This window comes from Cyrtonyx montezumae, unplaced genomic scaffold (genome assembly GCF_038088225.1).
Source record: "Cyrtonyx montezumae isolate F1298 unplaced genomic scaffold, pur_monq_1.0 scaffold_17, whole genome shotgun sequence".
NCBI lineage: Eukaryota > Metazoa > Chordata > Aves > Galliformes > Odontophoridae > Cyrtonyx > Cyrtonyx montezumae.
Genome location: NW_027071903.1, coordinates 21,567,029 through 21,580,758, shown reverse-complemented (window position 1 = coordinate 21,580,758; position 13,730 = coordinate 21,567,029).

The following is a 13,730-nucleotide window of genomic DNA, read 5'->3' as shown; positions in this document are numbered from 1 at the left end:
CCCAGCGTTCCCCGAGCAGCCTGAAGCTGGGAGTTTTCGAGCTTGGACTGCCTCGGAAAAGCAAAACAAACCACTCAGGATGTGTCACGTAACGTTGCCAGAACCGTTTAAAAATAGCTTCAACTCCTGATGCAGGAGGAAGAAGTCTCAACATTTGTTTGTTTGCATGAATAGGAATACCTCTGAACTTCCTTTCCTTTTTTATTATCGCAAGCAGGTGAGGGCTGACATATTTCTCCATATCAGGCTCAGCTGTGTCTGTCGTTCCCAGCAGTGTTTGTCAGAGGCGGTGAGGAATTAGTGGCTGCGAGCTGACCTGTGGTTACAAGGGCAGGGGAGGAGCGTGTGTTACTCAGTGTTTACACAGCAGTACACTCCTCCCTCGATGAAGCCTCAGTATTGAAGCTCCTGCAAACTGTAGAAAGGCAGTGGGTGGCTGTCTCCTCCTGAACATGCTTGTCCACTTGAGGCACCTGCTTGTGGCTCTCCTTTTTGGGATGTGTTGCAGCCCACCTCCAAGCTATGCTCCAGGGCACACCATCACCATGTCCCATTACGAGTGGTGTCCCCCAGGGGTCGGTATTGGGGCCCATCTTATTTAATATCTTCATTGATGACCTAGACGAGGGGATTGAGTGTACCCTCAGTAAGTTTGCAGATGACACCAAGTTGGGAGGATGTGTCGATCTGCCTGAGGGTAGGGAGGCCCTTCAGAGGGATCTGGATAGCTGAATAGCTGGGCTGAGGTCAATGGCATGAGGTTCAATAAGGCCAAGTGCCGGGTCCTGCACTTTGGCTACAATAACCCCATGCAATGCTATAAGCTTGGGGCAGAATGGCTTGAAGAAAGAGGTAGTATAGAGGGAAGGGACCTGGGGATGTTGGTTGATGCTTGGCTTAACATGAGCCGGCAGTGTGCCCAGGTGGCCAAGAAGGTCAACGGCATCCTGGCCTGTATTAGAAATAGTGTAGCCAGCAGGAGCAGGGAGGTGATCATCCCCCTGTACTCAGCTCTGGTGCGGCCGCACCTCGAGTACTGTGTTCAGTTTTGGGCCCCTCACTACAAGAAGGACATTGAGGCCCTGGAGCGTGTTCAGAGAAGGGCAACAAAACTGGGGAGGGGTCTGGAGCACAAGTCTTATGAGGAGCGGCTGAGGGAGCTGGGATTGTTTAGTCTGGAGAAGAGGAGGCTCAGAGGAGACCTTATTGCACTCTACCACTTCCTGAAGGGGGGTTGTGGTGAGGAGGGGGTGGGCCTCTTCTCCCTGATAAATAATGACAGGACGAGAGGGAATGGCCACAAGTTGCGCCGGAGAAGATTTAGAGTAGATTTGAGGAAACATTTTTTTTCTGAAAGAGCGGTCAGGCACTGGGATGGCCTGCCTAGGGAGGTGTTTGAGGCACCATCCCTAGCGCTGTTCAAGAAGCGTTTAGATGAGGTGCTAAGGGATTTGATTTAGTAGTTTAGTGGGTAGGGATGGTGATAGGAGGATGGTTGGACTAGGTGATCTTGTAGGTCCTTTCCAACCTAATGTATCTATGAATCTATGAATCGTGTTCAAGAATTGTTTAGATGTTGTACTGAGGGACGTGGTTTAGTGGGGAAATACAGGTAGTATGTGGACTGGATGATCTTAGAGGTGTTTTCCCACTTTGGTGTTTCTATGATTCTATCTGCTGATTTTCAAAGAATATCCTGAGTCGGCAAATTTGCTCAGAATTAAACGTGTCTGGGGATGCTAATTGTTCCCATGCAGCCTAAACTGTGCTTTGAATAACTCAGCAGATTGAAAGTTTGTTCTTCTCTTCCAGCAGAAACTGGTGGTGCTGGCTCTTCTCAAGGCACAGCAATGCCTTTGGCCAGCACAGCCACATGGATGGACAGCTTCTGCTCCTTGCCCACCACAGGATGTGAAGGAAGGCAGTTCCTTGACGGCACTGGTGCAGGCAAACAGCTTTATGTTGAGGCAGAACTGGTCCCTTTTGCTCTTCCACCCCTCCCTGTCATGGCTGTCAGCACTCCCATTTCCTCTCCTTTTCAGCTTTTCTTCTGATTCCTCTTCATGTTTTCCATCTCTGTTTTCTCTGACAGTATTTGCTGTCCAGTGTGGGTCTGCTCCTTCAATATCACAAGGACTTGGCCAGCTGCTATAAATTTCCTCTGAGATCCTGGTTTAAAATAAGCTCTGAAGCTCATGTCATGGTATGTTTCTCATTGTTTGCCTTTCAGTGCTACCTGGCAAACTCTTTTGACCACCAACCAAATAAAGCTCCAAATAAAAACAACTTAGGATTTAGTTGTTTCTTTTTTGTTTCTGGACCATTTCAGTTCAAGCAGGGTTTACACCGAATGCAGTTTCTTTTATTTCCCCTGTTATTTACCTCAGAAAAGGTCCCCATGTTTCCTTGGAGGTGCAGTCATGCTCAACAGGATTCCTCTGAAGCTTCTTGCACATCTCAGCCTAACAATTCTATTTCTGTTAACTGGGGCAAAAGTTTTATTCTGCATTTAGAAAGGAAATGCTAAAGCACTTGCTGAGATCCACCAGAACCTTTGACAACATTTCAAAGAAGAAGTCTTTTTAAAAAGCACAGTAATTCTTGTCCTCCATCCTGGTGAAAGGGATTTCCATGACAACATCTCAGCCATAAGGTCATAATGATGACCTTGGGTAGTTTTATCTCACTGCACCAAGGCACTGGGAGACTGTGACTGCAGGTTATCAATATTTGCATCATCCTGAGTCAAGTCCTTCATCTATCTATGTGTGTACGTGCCACCACTCAGTCTGCTTTCTCCTTTGATTCTATGATTCAATTAATCAAAAATCTCCTAAGTAGGTGGTTATTTGCATAGCTTATGTTTATGGTTTCTTCAGAATCAATCCTCAGCTGCTCGCTTCCTTGTTCGTGCTTAACGTATCGCACTTCGGATCCTCCCATCAATATGTATTTTATTTAATTCTCCCCACAACAGCAATGCTTAGGTAATCATTTGCAATCTGCTTGTGAGAAAATAATCTGGAGATCTTTTATCAGCTTTTCAAGAGCCTGGAGCCATGCACTTCCTTCTGTCCAGGGAGAGGTGGATGTACCTTTTGTGTTGCTCAGTGGGGCTGTCCTGTCCCTTGTTTCCACGTTTATTCTCAGAAATACAGAACTTAACACCAACCTCTGTTGCTAGTGGCTTTTGTGCAGCAGGGGCATTGGTCCACCCTTTCTTGTGCTATTGCCTGGAGTACCCCAAGCCCATGTACACAGTAGCGTGAGTCATTCAGTCTGCTCAAGGGCAGGGGCCAAACTGCCCAGAAGTCCCTCAAGGTAATTCGGTTATGTGTAGGGGTCCAAGGCAGGGCTGCTACCCAGAGAAGCTCTGCTTTACTCCACAGCTAACTCCTGGGTGGTGGCAAAGCTGTCTACATTTACATCAGTGCCCGGTGGTTGAAGCACTGACTCCCGTATGCATAAGTAGGGGTTTAAAACCCAGGTTCTGCTCTCAGTACCTTAAAAGAACAAAATGTTCTTTGGGACATCTGCAGTTACAAAACAGCTTTCCGAGCAGTGAGATCTGTTTGCTAGTGCATTTCAAAGACTCTTGTACTGCATCTTTCCTCGCTCTGACATTGTCACATCAATCCCATGCAACAACATGCATAGGTATGTGACCCACTGCACCAATCTCCTTTATTCATACAGTTTTACTGACTTCACAATCCTTTTTCACACAGGAAACTGACAAATCTCTAGCCATTGACTTCCCACCTCAATACCATGCATGGGAGTTAAGGGTGGGAGCCTCATCCAGAATGTGACTCTTGGTCTGCAAGTCTCTTAATCCATGAGAGTCTCCTGGATTAATTGGTAATGTTTAATCCATGATCCCTCACATGCTACAGCCGCTCAACACTCTACTGAAATTCCTGCATGAATTCAGTTCTGATATTAACCCTGCAAAGTTGAGCAGTCAAGTTGTTAATGCCTTATGAACCCAGTGGCCTCTGCCCAGATCCTCCTCTCTAGCCTGCAATGCATCCATGTAACAAAATACAGCCTAGTTATCTGATTCTTTCTGAGTCTTGTTAACTGAATAAGATGAAGTAAGTGGGGCAAAGAAGTGCCAACATCAGAGGTTAGCATCACACAATGACAGACAGACAGATGTAACCAAGAGGAACCACCTGTGGGTCTTCCATGCAGCTCCTGTCCGAGGCAACGTCCTCTGGAAGGATTTACTCCTGCTTTCATGAACACAGCCAAAACTAAGCAGTCAAAGACATTACTTCCCCTCTCTTGTGGCATCTCCTTCTTTGTGTACCACCCTGAAGCTACCTGCCTCTGTAAGCATGATTAGTGTGCACCTTTCCTCAGTATCTCCTGTTCATACATCACTGATATCTGAATGGTTTGAGACTCACCATATGGTACTTGGAGGTACCTATAGAGCAACAGCTTGGCACAGGCTTGGCAGTACAGTCAACAGTCTGAGTTTTGGGCTGTTTGTATGTCATCATCTTTTTTTTTTTTTTTTGCCTAAGAAAGGACTTTTGATGGTAGAAGGATGCAGAAGCTGCCTGTATGCTTATCAGAGCTTTTCCTATCCTCATGACACAAACCCTTCTGAAATCATCATTAAGTCTTCTTGGGCAAATGGGTATGATCTATGCAGGAGAGATGTGGCTGGTTTTAAGGGGAGCTCTTTCATTTCTGGAGGACTGGCTGGTGGAGCATGAAGCTCCAGGGAAGTGGAGCAGAAAGCTCTAGGCAAGTGGAGCAGAGGTATGGGACATCAGACCACCAAACAAACATGGCTTGGTGAGAGATGTAGAGTGGTAACCAGAGTAGAAATAGCTATGAGGAAGCTTTGAAATAAGGAGGGAACCCTGGACTGTACTGTGCTGAAGACAGGAAGGGTGTGAGGAATAGCAATGGAGCTTGGATGATGCATAAGGAAGTTAGCACATTCTCAACTGGGGAACCAGGCTACACAGAAAGTGAAGCTATTTGTCAGCAGGGATCAATACACTGAGATAGGCTGTGTGGGAGCAGATTTTGTGTGTTGTATCTTCCTCATTCTGGGCTATTCACTGCAGTGTGTCCCTGCAAGAACCTGACTTTTCTTAGCACCAGTGGCACCGGGCTGGAGGCAGTTGTTTGCTTTGGTTTGTAGTCATATCTGCTCCTTGCCTTTGCCATTCATGGTGACATATTGAAAACAAACAAACAAAAAAACCCACAACAACAACAACATTTAAACACATCTCATATAACTAAATTCTGTGGAATGAGTTGCAAACCACACAGATGAGGAAACAGGGAAATAAAAACACTAAGCGCATCACGGAAGCTAAATATCAGTTTATTGCCCTGCCTCTCAAGATTTGGCTGAGAAGCTTTTAAAAGAAGTGTTGACATTACATTTTCTTAACCAAGGTGACCTATGAATAAAAAGAAAAAGATTAACCAAATGCCACCTGCTGTTACCATTAGGGTGGGTGCAGCAATGCTCACCTGTGCTCCAGTCAGTTTGATGTCAAGAGCAAAGCGTATATCATGACACATATTTCAGCTCCAGAGTGAAACAAATGTGGAGAAATACTGATGTCACCTTACATCTAGCTGATTGTTGCCCAAAAGTCCAGTTCCCGAAGCATCAGAAGGACTTAGGGAAACGTACCTCTGCATCTATTTTATGCTGCTCTGCTGCCTTGATCTCCAATGGTTCTGCAGGGATTGTCAATTAAATTTTCCCTGTGCAAGAGCTGTTCAATGGTGTGATTTCAGAAAGTCTTGTGGAATCTCCAGTTTAATAGGAACTATCTTGGCCAAGTGTTCTGAAGTTCCTGGTGTTCCCACATTCCTCTCTGGACACCTTTTGGAGGTGTAAAGCTGCTGAACTCTCACATGCTGGCCTTGTTATGCATTTTTTCCATGTAATGTTGACCTTTCTTTCTGAGATGCTGGAATTACGAAGGTGCCAGAGGCTACACATTACTTTCATGAAAGGTAAGTAGGACTTGCATACTCACCTTGACACTGTGAGAATCTGGCATCATCTGGAGCATCCTTTTTGGGCCAAACAACTGAAAATTGGGTGTGGTTGGAAAGGCAAGATGGGCTTGGTGCACACAGCTCATGTTCCATGTATGAATGGCATTCCTTGAAGAGTGCAGTGGAAAAACTGGAGGAGGAGTCTGCAGGAGGAGGAGGCTGAGCATAGAAAAACCAGCTTGAGTTGAGCTGGGAAGGAAAGGCCAGCATGCTAGGATGCTAAAGCCCCCCAGTGCAGAGAGCCAGAGAGGACTGCAAGCTGGAATAGAAGGTAGTTCTTCTGCATACATCTAAAAGCAGGTGGGACTCTAACTGATGAATCCTCAGCTTTTTTCAGTGCGTGGGCTACCAAATTCCTCCCAGTAGCATAAGACATCCATGGGTTGTGACTCCTCTGCTGCTGCATAGCTGAACTCCTACATGAGCAGAGTGATGCATCCTACTGCCAGCCTTGTCCTGGAGGTCATTCCAACAGCATGCATCTGCAAGGCTTCACCCAAGTAACACAAAGCACTGTGTGATTTGCTTATTCTAATTTTTCATATCATGTCCTTTTCAGTTCCAGCCTTACTGCTTTGATTCCTTTTAGTCCGACAATGGTCTCTCTTCTAGGTTATACTCCTATCTTCATAGTATGCTGGGAACTTGGAGATCTGACCCAGTGGCTTGGCTGACTCAGAATTTTAGCATGTTCTGGGAAGAAGAAGACCAGAGCCTAGAAGTAAACAGGGTGATGCTCGAGAAACCCAGCAGAGAACTTTTGTGATGGATTGATGACGCAGGATGGAGACTATTCTTTTAATCCTTGGCAGATGGACAACTTTTCATCCTTGGATCAAAGATGAAAAGAGGCCAGGAAGATCTGGCCCCAACTTGTGGGCTCTTGGTAACTGGTTGGGCTTTAGGATGCCAAATATGACCTGTTCATTCCCTTCACCTTTCCAACATAGCTTACACATTAGAAGTTTTCAGAATTGACTCATGTATTTCCTTGTCTTCTAAAGCAGTGGCTGAGCTGGAAGTTGCTGCTGTTTCCCACTTAAATGCTGGGCACATCTTGCAAGGCTCTGGGCTATTGTGGCAGAGTCCACCTCTGTTTCTCACCACCACATCTGTATTTAGCAAACAACTAGTAATTATTAACTTTTTCTTACAAGCATACTGATGGACACAGCTGTAAAAAAGCTAATCATCACTAACAGTTTGCATTGCCAACCCATGTTGGCACAGCCATGCAACTCCTTTACTAGATGTGCTCATTTCTGCATTCTCACAACATTAGCCATGTAGGAGGGGAAGAAAACAATGTCGGGCCATAATCTGAAGGGGAAATGTATTTTTCTGACATTGTGACATTATATTGTCTGTCTGTTTTTTTTTTATAGTACTGATTAAAAGTGTACTTGCCTGTTCTTTGGGATGAATATTCATGATAGAGAAAATGTAGTTTTAGACTTGAGTGCAGTAGGATTAAAATCTCAGCCAAAATGAGCACATGCCTAGATTCAGCTATGCTGCTTTGGATTCTTCATGGTGCTGGCAGCAGCTCCTGATACACAGTGCTTTTGGCAGTTGGCTTTAAAAACCTGCAGTGAGCCTCTGAAGGAACTGTAGCTTGAGATTTTTTTTTTTCCTAATGTAGAAAAATGTTGTTTTCTAATTTCCCTGCCAGGAATCCACTTGAACTTCACAGAATCACTGAATGACTTGGGTTGGAAGGAACCTTATAGGTCATTTAGTTCCAGCTGCTTTGCCACTGACTGTATCAGGCACCAGATCATCCTGCCCTGCACCAACCAACCTGTCCTTGAACATCTCCATAGATGGGATGTTCACAGCTTCTTTGAGCAACCTGTTCCAGTACCTCTCCACCCTCTGAGTGAAAAATTTCATCCTAACATCAAATCCTCTTCTAGTTTAAAACCATTCCCCCTTATCCTATCACTATCAGAACGTGTAAAAAGTCTGTCCCCCTTCTAATTTTAAGCTGCTTTTAAGTATGGGAAGGCCACAATGAGGTCTTCCCGATGCTTTCTCTTCTCCAGGCTGAGCACCTCCAACTCCCTCAGCCTTTCTTCATAGGAGAGGTGCTCAACCTCTCTGATCATCTTTGTGGCACTTCTCTGGATACAATGCAACAGTTCAACATCTTTCTTATGCTGGGGACCCTTAACCCAAGTGTAAAACCCTCACTTGGCCTTGTTGAACCTCATTAGATTTATGTGTGACCACTTTTCAAGCCTGTCCAGGTCCCTCTGGATGGTGTCCCTTCCTTGGACTGTGTCAATTGCACCACTCAGCTCAGTACCATCAGCAGACTGCTGAGGGTGCACTCAATCCCATCATCTATGTCATTGATAAAGATGCTGAAGAGCACTGATGCTGAGACCAGCCCCTGGGGGCCACCACTCATCACCACCTCCACCTGGACATAGAGTTACTGACCACAACATTCTGGCTGCGACCATCCAACCAATCCCTTATCTAGTGAATAGTTCACATCTTTCCAATTTATAGATGAAGTTGTGGTGTGTGGATGTGGCCTTGCACAAGTCCGAGTAGACAACATCATTTTGTCCTCCCTTTCTCCACTGATGTCATCACCTCACCACAGATGGCCACCAATTGGGTCAGGCACAATGTTCCCTTGGTGAAGCTGTGCTGGCTGTCTTGAATCACCTGTTATTCTCACATGTACCTTAACATGTATTCCAGGAGGATCCGTTCCATGATCTTCCCAGGCACTCCCAGAGGTGAAGGTCACTATAGTTCCCCAGATCTTTCTTCCTCCTTTTCTTAATAAATGGGAGTTATATTTCCCTGCTTCCAGTCACTGGGGGCTTCACCTGACAGCCATGACTTTTCAAATATGACGGAGAGCAGCTTGGCGATCACACCAGCTCCTTCACATTGTCCAGCTCCATAGACTTGTACACATTTAACCTACTGAGAAGGTCTCAGTCTTGCTTTTTTCTAACACCAGGAAGGATTCCACTCCCAAAACCCCCACTCAAAGATTTGGATCCCCACATACTATTCACCAACTGAGTGGTGGAAGAAGATTACAAAAGGGCAATAAAAAAGGACTTCACAGACAATGGTACCTGGAATGTGACAGGACAAGCTTTGATTTCTGTCCAAGATTGTATACACTGATGCTTCTTGCCTAAACAGATTGACACAGACCAGGGTTGTGTTTCTTATCTGGGAAATGGCTGATGGGGAAGGGGAACCATATGGTTCTGGAGGAGTAAGGGGAAACGCAAGGAGGGATCTCAGAATGCTAATGAGCTGCTGTGTTGGAAGAAAATGAGATCTCAGAGCCATGAATCAGCATAGGGCCCTCCCCTGCTGCTGGAATAGTCCAAAAGACATCAGCTGAGGAAGGCAAGAGGATCCCAGTCTTGCTGTGGGCAAATATGACTCAAAGGGAAAGGCATGGTGTGGCTCCATGGGTGGAGGAGGGTGCTTCCCTCCAAGACAGGAGCAGAGGTTTTGTGGGTTTTTGCAATTTATTTTCTTTGTGTTGCTGTAAGCTGAACTGAGTTTTTGTTGTTGTTTTTGTTGAACTGAAAATGAAAGGTTGTTTTGGGCCACCTAATGGGCAAAGCTACACAGAAACATGCTGAACCACCTGCAACACTCCTCTGGGGCAAATGAAACCCAGTCCTTTCATTTCGTGGGGTTTTCCACTGAAAGATATCTACAGTAGCTACTTCTGTGTGTGGAGTGTGAACTGGGTCTATTGCAACGTGCCTGAGCAACCAGTTCAGCTTCTCTCTGCTTGAGGTCCTTGTGCAATTATTAGGAGTAATTTGATTTCAGCACATAACAAGGAAAATGCATTCTGTGCTTTTGCTTTTACTTTTCTGTATTTGTCTTTTTAGAGGATTAGTTTAATGAGCTTATTTAGCAACACATTGCCCATGTAGCATTTCTCTACCTGTTTTCCTGCATGGCACTGGCTTGTTCTTTAGCTCAGGCTTTGCTCCAAGCGGTCTTGGTCTCAAAAGTGCCAGTGCTGATATAAAGTCTATATTAACAGTTTCCTAAAAGAATATTATAAAATTGAATTAAAACAGCTGACATCATTTTTTCCCTGCAGTTACAACGCATTTTAATAGGGATCAGAAACAATGTACATTATTGTCCATGCAAAAAGATTCTACTGGGGTGACAACAGGATCCTCACGTGTATTGCAGCTTTACTTTGCTCCAGTATGCAAACAAATATCTATCTGTGGGAGATCACCTTTGTCTTAACCACAGAATATTTTCTTTGGACACCCGACGCACTTACTGGCTTTGGGTTTGTGTGAGCATGTGTAATGATTTTTTTTTAAGACCACAAACAGTTCAAAAAGCTGCTAGCTTCCATTTTTCATTCACATAGGGCTTTCTTGTGGGCACATGTGATGAGAAGTAAACACTAAGAAATGAGATCTGTTGAAAAGAAGTTTATCCATTTGCAGTAAGTGATAAATTACTTCTTACTGAATGTGGCCAGAGAGATCTTCTTAACCAGACGTTTCCCTTCTCCCATTCCATGTCCACCTAAATTGCAAGAATCAGAGGAAGTGTGAGGGCTGAAGGACTCAACCCACACTCCTGCTCCAAGTTAAGTTGGGGTGCCCAAAATCTTCTCCAACCATGCACTGAAAGTCTTCATGGTTGGAAATCCTACTGTACTACTTTGCCTCCATCCAGCAGCTCTACCATGTTCAGTGTCATCTTTTTCACTTCTATCCAACTAAAAATTCTCCCCTTTCTCAAGAGGGATTGTTTTTTAAGATACCATGACCAGTTTTTTTAAAGGTAAAGGATTTCCTGTGTATGTTTTATAAAACCAAATCCATCAAGGCAACTCCATGCTTCCTCACAAGTTATCTTTCATTCTTCAACCATGGCAATATTTTTTTAGACAAGAAACAAGAACAGTGGGCCCAGTGGGCCCCAGGATTTCCAAGTAAGCCTTTTTGTGGGGCACAAGATGTCCACATCACAGTGTTCAGCTCAAGTCAAGAGACAGCCATTAAGATGCAGCTGTTGAAAAAATACGGAGGTTGCATTTCAGAAAGATACAGAATCACAGAACTGAAGGGGTCAGAAGGGACTTCTAGAGACCATCTAGTCCAACCCCCTGGCCAAAGCAGCTCCCTAGGTTGCTCAGGTAGGCATCCACCACATTGAGGCTGGTCTGCTCAAGATAAATATTCCAGTTTGTCCAGGCTGCCCCAAAACTACACTTATAAAAGAGAGGATGTTTGTACAAGTGGTGATTTCCATGGAAAATCGGTATTTCATTACTGATTCCCAGCCCAGAGGAGGGATAACCCAAAAGTATGGCAATGAAATTAAAATTTAGTATGATTTTCTCCTTTTATACTTGTCAGCATTCTGATGTGCCTGGGACACAAACACAAGGATTGATTCAGAAACAGGATGGTCATGACGTGTGGTCAGTGATTTACTTGGGAATGTTTTCCTTGCAGAAATGAGCTCTTGGGATTGGAGATACTCTTGTTGATTAATATCCCTATAAAGGCTCAGCTATGGGGTGCAGAGTGGTGATGGTGAGGATGATAAATGCATTATTTCTCGAGGAATAACTGTCCCATTTGTAGGTGAAGGCAGTGATGTGCTTATCAGGCTGTCTATCAAACCATTAGATGCCTTATCGAGCCAAGCACACGGAAGCAGTGCTGCTTGTTGTTGATGCCTAGAACTGCAGCACCAGAACCTGTCCCCAGAGCAAAGTGTTGGGATGAATCAGGTGGCATCCACCAACGGGGACCTTATACAATGCCATGTGAAGCCTGAGTGACCTCTCCCTGACCATTCGCAAGATGTTTCCACCCCAAACCCTCCAAGCTTACTTGTTTCCTTCCACTTTCTCTTCTCTTTCTTGGGCAAGCAGCAAGGAGATTTGGTTCACAGCAGGTTTCCACTCAGTCCTGGGAGCCAGAGGATTCTATGAGAAATGTGTCTATCATGGCAGCATGAAGCCAACCAGATAAGGCTTTAGAATCAGCCTGCCATGCCCGGAGAGTGTAGGAAATAGTCTCCTGCCCAGCAGGTCTAGGGTCTGAACTGGGCTGAGATTTGCACAGGCTGCCCAGGGAGATGATGGAGTCACATCCCTGCAAATGTTTAAGAAACGTGTAGATGTGACACTGAGGGACATGGTTAGTGGGCAGTATTGGTGGTGGGTGGACAGTTGGATTAGGTGATCTTAGAGGTCTTTTCTAAACTTACTGATCATATGATTCTACGATTCCACAGATAGCTTCGTCTCCCTCCCGGCATCCTGATTCACTCAAGTCTTCCAGAGCTGGTCTCCTAGTGCCATCTGCTGCCTCATCCCAACACTGTTGTAGGCTGGTGGCTTCCTCACCCTCACCATATTAGGATGGTTAGCATCACACTCCTCGTCCTTACTTGCTGGAAGCCCAGACCCTTTCAGCAAGCCCATTGGGATTCAGTGGGTTTTTTCTGTGGGCATGTTATAGCTGATGGACAAATGGGATCTCCCTCTGTTAACTTAACACAGAATGACTTTGTCTAAAGTGCCTACACTTCGCCCATCCCAATGGGAAGAGGAAGATGCAGAGCAAAATCCATATATGTTTAATCTGCTGTCCCCAGGCGTAACCTCTTCCTAAGATGCTGCTTGGGAAGCCGTCCTTTATCTGTGTGCTCAGGTCTTGGATGCCACCTCCTGGCTTTCTCACTGTACTGTGCATCCCATCTCAACTTCCTCCTTCAGGAAAGCACCCGTCTCAAAGCACACTGCCTTCCTCGTCCAGAGCAGCTTCTATTTCCTGAGGCTCTGACCTGAGGTAGTTCCCCCGTATAATAATTTTCACCTATTGTGCAGGGTGCAATTGTCCCTACACTCTTGTATCACCACTGTGTCTTTCGTATGTCTTTCTGCGCTCCCTCTTTGGGATATTGAGTTGCTGATTCTGCGTGCCTGAAGGTGGAGTTGGCGAATCATTTCAGAAGCGGGTGGTTGGAGGGGGTAGCAAATCAGAGGGATTTGCTGAGGTCTGATCAGTATGAACTCCTATGGAGTTTGGCTTTGCCGGCAGTCAGCTGGGTAGGGACTTTCTGCAAAGGAAAGATGGTGACCAGCAGACTGGGAATAGCAACACAGAGCTCAGGTTGGAGCCACCCATCTTCTCCTCAGAGTTGCACAATTGTCCTCCAGCCTGAGATCATGTGGTGTTCAGCCACTGAAGACTTCAGCCTGAGAAGATGATGCTGAGGGATGCTCTGGGGAGTGGGGCCATAGCAGAGGCCCTTCTGCCTGCGCTGCTGCTGCAGACCAGCAGATGGAAGCTGCTGGGCTTTGCAGGCGACATTTTAACCATCTACAGAAGCTGTCTGCATTGCTTTCATCAGCAGGAATAGGATGAAGGTCCCAGATCCTGCGACCTCCACTGCTGAGCAGCACCTGGGCATCCTCCATAACCAGCAAAGGTATGCGGGACCAAAAGAGCCTCACCTTCATGGGACACTCTGAGCTATGTGATCCAGCTGGTCCTTAGGAAGCGTAGGCATTAAGCACTTGGTCTCTTAGCCTCAGCTCCCATTTCAAGCAGGGACTGAGTTTTGCATCTGGGCTTGCTACTGGCTTCCCTTGCTGCATGTCCAACCAGTCCAAACAGGGGTTAGGTATG